This window comes from Molothrus ater, chromosome 17 (genome assembly GCF_012460135.2).
Source record: "Molothrus ater isolate BHLD 08-10-18 breed brown headed cowbird chromosome 17, BPBGC_Mater_1.1, whole genome shotgun sequence".
Classification (NCBI taxonomy): domain Eukaryota; kingdom Metazoa; phylum Chordata; class Aves; order Passeriformes; family Icteridae; genus Molothrus; species Molothrus ater.
In genome coordinates, this window is record NC_050494.2 from 4,476,193 (window position 1) to 4,484,156 (window position 7,964).

Genomic DNA, 7,964 nt, shown 5'->3' on the forward strand with positions numbered 1-7,964 from the left:
CTGTCCCTGAAGGGCTGCACCCCATGGGAGACCCACCTGGAGCAGTGCATGGAGAGCTGCAGCCTGTGGGAAAGCCAGTCCTGGAGAAGTTCAGGGAAAGCTGAATGGAAGGGACCCTGTGATGGAGCAGGGGAGGTGTGAAGAGTCCTCCCCTGAAAATGAAGGGGCAGCAGGGTCAGTGTGTGATGAACTGAGCACAACCCCATTCCCTGCACCACTGTGGGGAGGAGGGAAAGAATCCAGGAGTGAAGCTGAGCCCAGGAAAAAGAGGGGGTGGAGGGAGGCTGTTTTTAGGATTTGTCTGTGTTTTCCATTACTCCTCTCTGATTTTGTTGGTAATAAATTGAACTAATTTCCCCAAGTCAAGTCTGTTTTGCCTGCAGTGGTAAAGGTGAGATCTCTCCTGCCCTGATCTCAACCCAAAAGCTTTTTGCTAAATCTCTCTCCCCTGTCCAGGAGGAGAAGGAGAGTGATGGAGCAGCTTGAGGGAACATCTGGCACCCAGCCAGGCTCAACCCACCCAGCTCACACCATCATTCACCTCTGGGGACAGCATCACCTGCAGCCCCAGTGTCATTCTGACCACCACTGAAGCCTCTGTTTCAAATGTGAAATTCCACAGGTAAGTCCATCAACAGGCAAAACAATTGGTGCAGCTCCTCCTGCCAAGGACATCCAACCAAGATTTTGGTGCAGCTCCTCCTGCCAAGGACATCCAACCAAGATTTTGGTGCAGCCCCTCCTGCCAAGCTGGAGAAGGGGAAGGTTGGTGTGGGAAGCCTGTTCAGAACACTTCATCTACCCAGACCTTGCAGCCTGCACTTGTGAGATTTATTTAAAGTACCCAGATACAGAAAACATCTCATGAATTCCTAAGGACTCACAGTGTGAGCTTCTAATGAGTGAGCACTCAGGAACATTAAGGAAAATGTTAGGACTTTTAAATAAACACTCAAACTGAGCACCTGATTTATAAATATTCTGTTTAACCAAAATAAAAGCAGAAGCAGCTCAGCTCCCTGGCCAGCCACAGCCCAACTTCCAGCTGGGTGGGAATGGCAGAGAGAACCTCCCTGCCTAATTACTCACAGAAGTTATCCAACAGATACATCTGTTGAGTTTAATCAAGTTCAATATTTGGATAATTCAGAAAAAATCCACAGCACTTCATGTTTCACATAGAGAAGGGGGTATCTTTGTACCTGGAGTAATCTGAAAGGGTATGTGACCAACAGAAATCAATTTTCCAGTCCCTGTATACTAACAACAATCTAAATATTCCAGCTTTTTGAAGCTTCTTTACATTTTGAACCTGCTGCCCTGCACATGGGATGTGCAGGAGAAAAGCCCTTCCTGAGCTGGGGAGCCCAAAGTTCACACAAGCAGAGCAGGACACAGCACAGAGCATTCAGCTCAGTTCTTCTGCATGCTCCAGGCTTCAAGGGGAGATAATAAAACCTAAACCCACCAAAACCTCTGCCTGAATATCCACAGAGGAAAGCAGGAGATGGGTGAATGTTGCTACAACATTCCACTTGACCTGCTCAGGGTCCCACGTGGTTTGTAAAAGGTGTTTTCAACAAATACTATTAGCTCACTTTGTTTCCTACATGGTACTGATTTCCAATATTTTAACAAGTCACTTGAAACACTCTGTGATGTTTGTATTTATTGCTTGAGTAGATTGGAGGTCTCAGGTGCAAATCTTGCCTGGGGCTATGTGTCTCCTTCCACCAGAGACTTGATTAAAGGCAAAATCCAGATCAGTACATAAAAGAATAATTTTATTGTTACAAGGAAACAGTTTGGATGAAGAGGATCAGAATTTTCTCCCTTTTGTCATATATAGCTCCAAAATTTCACTTGCTCTCAATAGTTTGGTAGGGCTATATTGATTACTAGAAGAATTTGTTTTTCAAATGAGCATTTAATTTGTCAGACCCAAGAGCCACACTATTCTCTGTGCTCCTGTCTGAATGTGCTTTTTTCCTTTTAGCTCCCTTCCACACAAAGTCTGTCACCCTGCCTTCTTTATTATTGACCCGTCACAGTTTGGAAACACAGTTTAAAATAAATGAGAGCCTGAATGCCATGGCCATGGAGTTATTAAACTGCCTGGCATTGAGGAAATTGCTTTTCATAAACATCCTGAGCTCCTATGGCTTTTTTTTCCTAAAGTGCTTAATACAATGAGAGCCCAAGTTAATCTGAATCAGTCTTCAAACTGAATTGTTAATAAGAAGGGAAGATGTATTATTGTTCAATATTGAAAGGCTGCAGTCAGGGGACAGAGCAAAGAAAGGAGTTTTCCATGTACAAATAATATTCTTTGGGCTTGCTGTCACTTGATGAGCAAACTGATCAGTGACAGAAAATGCCTCCACATTCTCAGCAGGTGAGGCCACACAGAGGATGTTCATTTAATCTCTCCTCCACCACAGATCCCCGTGCCAGCACCCTCCTGCTGGTACCTGCTCACCCTGGCAATTCAGACAGCAACAGGTGAACAAAGGATAAAACAGGGATCTCTGTGTTACTGTGTGAGGCCACAGAAGCACAATAAATCTCTTGTAGTTGTTAATTCCCAGTTAATCTCTGCAGCTGGGAGCACTCAGGCATGCCCTGTCTGTTCTAGGCACCAGAGAGGAGTGGACAAGTGGGGGTGCAAATGCACACAGGTTTTTGGAGAGCCAGGTACATCATGCAGATAGATGGCATATGCAACATGTGAATCCCCCTAGCAAAATCCAGACAAACCCATTAGGGACACCCTCATGATGTCTGGGCATCCCAGTTTCTCTTCCAGAGCAGACTGACTCGACCCCACTGCTCTTTCTGCACAACAAACACCAAAGCTGAAGTTTAAAAAAGCTCTTTGAGCCTCTTCTGTGTGAGACAGCCAGAGCTGCAGCAGGACAGGGAGAGCACAGGATGCCCTGCCCTGCCTGCACACAAATCCCACTCAGAGCTGGGATTTGTTTCTTACTTGCACCATGTAATGATGTTGCCCTTCAAAACCGGCCTGGGCAGCCTCTGTTTGCCTCAATCTCAACATCTCAGGGTGCAGACAAAAGCAGATTGATGAATCTCTTTCCTCTCCTTACATCCAGTGCTCCTTAACAGCCTCACAGGTATGGCAGGTTTGTGGTTTCTCTGAATTCTGACCAGTTCTGCAGCCTGGCAAGGAGATGCAGCAGCAGAACCCTGCCCTTCCTGCACTTTTCTCTGAGCAGGGCTCAGAGGGAAGAGGGAGAACCATCACCCTCCTCACCTGCAGAGACCAATGTGGTACCAAGAAGGGCTCCCTGAAGATGCTTTTACATCAGGCCTGAAAGAAACAATGAAATTTCCCATCCTCATCCCATTTCAAGCCCCAGCAGGACAAAGGGATGGAAACCAGCATACGAAAACCCAAACAAAACCTGGATTTTCTCAGGTTCATTCACCTGGTGAGTGTGCACCCACGTGATGCTAAAACAAGGCCAACACCAGCTGCCATCTCTTTAAGAGATGTTAAACCTAAGCGAATCCTCCATCAGCAATGAACTCCTGTTGGAAATGCCTCCAGATTGAGGAAAATGAGTGTTTCTTTTGGCAGCCCGTGCCCCCGTCGGGGTTGCTATGCAACCGCCTCCTGCACAGGGCTGATAACGCTGCCGGCATTGTCTCCCCGCCCGACTGCGCCGTCAGAACAAAGCCCGCCTAATGAAGCTTTCAGATGCTCCTGGCTCTGCCTTTGACGCTTCAACACGGGTTTTCCCCGCTCCTATGTGACAGTCACAGCAGCCACTCGCCGTCCCTCCCAGCCAGAGCGGGATGGAGATGCCCGGTGGAGAGCCATGGACAGCCCTGGGGCAGAGCAGAGCGGCCCCAAAATGGAGAGAGCCGCAGAACCCGGCCCTCTGGAATGCTGAGCCATCAGTGGTACTGGGGTCAGGCCCATAAATAGCTCCATGTATCCATATCTGCCCTAATGCCCTTGTCACCCCTCACTGCTGCCTGCAGGTGTGGGGACAGCGAGGATGAACTCCCTCTGACCTATACAAAAAAAGGCCAGTTAAGCAGTTCAGTTCATTGAAGCACTTAGAGATTATTTTTTTAACAATCTGTTGAAATAAATGCGGCTGTGATGGCCCCACACAGCATGTGCAGGCAGACCTAGGTGAGCTGGCACAGCAAGAGCAGTCACAGCTGGCAGGAGCAGCAGCTCCATCCTCCTGAGAGACCTCAGGCTGACACAGACCCTTTTTGCTGTGCTACCTCCACACATCTCATGAGCACTGCCAGGGATGGTGATTCTACCCCTTTCCTGGGCAGTCTGTTCCTTTCTTTCAGTGAAGAAATTTTCCTATTCTCTAATTAATTCTCTAATCTAAATTCTTTAATTTTTTCCTATTCTCTAATTTCCTCTGCCACAACTTGAGGCCATTTCCTCTTATTTTGTCACTTGTTACCTGGGAGAATAGACCAACCCTCACCTGGCTGTATCCTATCCAGTAGTTGTAAAGAGGGATAAGGTCCCTCCTGAACCTCCTTTTCTCCAGGCTGGACAACCCCAGCTCCCTCAGCTGCTCCCCATATTGTGCTCCAGACATAGCAGATCTATCCTTTCCCAGTTCATTTCCCAGCAGGGCAGAACACAGTGAAACAGAGCATTCCTTGGCCCTCCAGCATCTCACCTCCTTGATGGGGTCACCCTCAGTACAGGTGTGGGTGTGGCACAATCCTGGCATGGCCAGGCAGGGACGATGGGTGACAGCACATCCAGTGTCAGATTACCAGAGTGACAGACACAACACAAAAGCTTCAAGAGCTGTTGGGATCCTGGATGCTGAGAACTTTAAACTTTCTGTGTTGAAGGGCACAGACTGGCAAGAGAGAAGTACATTTGACCTGAGGCTGTGGAGAAAGCTTCCAAAATTGATTGATAGCACTGGGATTACAGGTGTGTAGAAGTGTGTAATATCACAGGGTGGAAAACTTACAGTTCGGGGTTTTAGAATATAGAAATAGATACAAAGCAAGATGGAAGTTTTAGGGTGGAGGCAGGTTGTTCTTTACCTTCTTCTTCCTTCTTCTTCATGGGTTTGGGTGATGTTTTGCAACTGGACAGAAAACTCCACATTGTGGGCTTTGAGGGATCAGTTATTGGGTTAAAAGGGAAAATAATCCAGGTGTCAGTTCTTAATTGGACAGTTTAGTCTTAAAAGACCTTGTACCAAGAGATTTTTGGCCATTTTGTGCCTTCTAATGAAAGGCTGCAGAACTCATGGTTGTGAGACTGTTTCACTGATAAGAAATAATAAACACCTGAGTCCAAACATGAACTACTGTCCCAAGTGCCTTCAATCCCGACCTCGAGAAACTGATAAAGAGGGACAAATTCTTGTCACCAAATGCTTCTCAGACAGCAAGCACATGGCTCTGGAAGGAGAGCTGGGGATGAGTATTTCCCACACCAGCGGGCTGGGAGGATTCCTGGAGCTAAAAGCACAGATACCCTCGGCCACCAAAGCAATGTGAGGAGCAGCACCTGGGGAGATGGAGATGGTGACATCTCCTCAACTAAAGACAGCCTAAGGAATCAATTTTACTCTCAAAGACATAAATTCTGCAAACAACCTGGTAAGAGTCACAAGTGAGCACAGCACCCAGGGAATCCATCCCAGCCCTGCTGGAGGGGGAGGTTTTAACCCAAAACCCACCTGGCTGCTCACCCGCTGACTCTGCCTCGCTGGGCTGAGCTGAACAAAGTGCAGCGTGGGTGCCTCTTTATTGGAGACAAAATTGCCTAACAAGAGACAATTATGTGACATTACCATTAAAAGCAGCGTGTGACAAAAAAAAGCTCTGAGTCTGTGTATCCTGAGGTCTGCAAACCCCTTTCTCTACTTTTGTGCTAAATAGGTCTCATTTAGCCCATTTGTTCTGTCCCAGGCAGGCAAAGCGAAAGTAGGGTTGATCGATTTGTTAATTACAGTAATTTTATCTTAAATAGAGACAGCTGAGTGTTCATCAAGTCACAACTCTGCCTGTTACCGAGAGCCCTACCTCCTGCTCAATAATTAGGGATAATAAGTGGCTCATAATAAATGCAACCCACAACAACATGCTCTGAGAGGGTGATGCAGAATCAGGACTATTAGGGAACCCCCCAGGTTTATTTCTCCTTTTGGAAAAAGCAATGTAAAATCTTTAATTGTCTCTCTGGAAACCCTGAGACAGCTCTGCCAGTTTGTTGTAAGTAAAAGGCAATTATTCCACTTTGTGGCTGTGCTTGTGTCCAGAGAAGGCTGAACCAGAGTCACCAGGGCAGGTAAGGGTGGCCCTTCCTCCTGCACTGACTGGGCACATGCAGAAAGCTGAGTTGGGAGGTGACACCAGTGGGTTATGGACAGCCACACTCCTTGGGAGTTCTAAAACTCTGGGTAAGGCTTAAAAAATTAGGTTTCAATACAAGGCATGAGCAGTTTGTGTTCAGCTTGGAGCTTCCATGCACACACAAGGACAAACAAGGAATATATTCAGCACTGAGGGCTCACCTCACCCTTCCAGCATAGAAAGGATATGCTGGCAAAAGCTGAAAGCAAGGGGAAACCAACCTTTTACCCTCATCCTGCACAGGATAGGGAATTCCTGAAGCAGGTTTCTACTACAGCCTGCCAAGAGCAGGGTTTGTGGATGAGTGAGGAGAGGGCAGCAGAACTCATGTGCAACTGTGTCTCTTCCAAACCCTGAAAAACAACCACAATTAAATGCAACTCACAGAGGTACACCCACACCCTGTATTTCTGTTGGGTTCTTCCTCTTTTCCTGCTTTATCCCCTGGGTAATTACCTCTGCAGCTTCACCAGCTAGAAAAGTGCAGAGGGCCAAGATGGTCACAGAGGTGCAAACATCACCACTCCTAAGGACTAAGGAGAAAAGGAACACCTTCCTCCACTCCCATTCTTTGGGTCAGCCCCTGGCCAGAGCTAGAGAGCAGAGCTTGGTGTGGAGGGAAAGGCTTCAGTCCCCGGGTCCAGGTGTGGGGGAAGGACTTTGGCAGGGGGGGCCACCACATCACACTGTCCTGGGCGAGGACAACCAGCACAAAGCTGCTCTGCCACCACGAACAACAACAAAACCCACACAAACCTGAGATTGAAGGGCTTAGAGACTGCCCAGGCCCTTTCCCAGCTGGTAAGGCAGTGCAGCTGCACATTTTCTTTTCCAGTGACTTAAAACATTGAACTTCAGCCTCTATTTCCTCCCACAATGAAGACATGTGCAGCCCTCGTGTGCAAACAGGATTTGGAGAGAACTTTAGGGTTCCATCCTCTCAGCATGCAAAACCACTGATGTAATTTGTCTTGTTTTCAGCACTGGGTAAAGAAATAGATTTAATTAAATGCAGTTGTATTTTATTTACAACAATAGTTGCTATCACTTACTTTGCTCCAGGAAATGCATTTATTTGTGACATTTCCCTGCAAGAGCTGAAGCTTCACTTGTTCTTGTGAAGACTCTATATTTTTGCAAATACTTAAGGCAAACTACTTTTTAAAAATCATTATTATTATTATTATTTTGATATTTCTGTTCCACTTCATCCACATCTACGTTCAACCAACATTTGCAAGATCCTTTGATGCTCTGTCCCTTATCTCAGCACAACATACAGTTGCATTCAGAATAAATCCTGGGCTTCTGTTCTGAGCAGGGGAGAGCTGTGTAATGATCAATCACAAAAGCCCTTGGGGATGGGAGAGATTAGCACTTTGATACTACTGAAGATGAATGGGTGGAGTGAGTTTGATAAACTGGTGTTTTCCTCAGATAATTGCTCTGGAAGCTTTTTTGAAGCTGCTTGGATCCTCCTCCCCCTTTCTTTTTGTGTCTGGGTAGGAGAGCAAGCCCTGCTTTTCCAGCAGCACTGCTGGACAGGACACTGCACTGCTTTTAGGCAGTTCCCAGTGATTCAT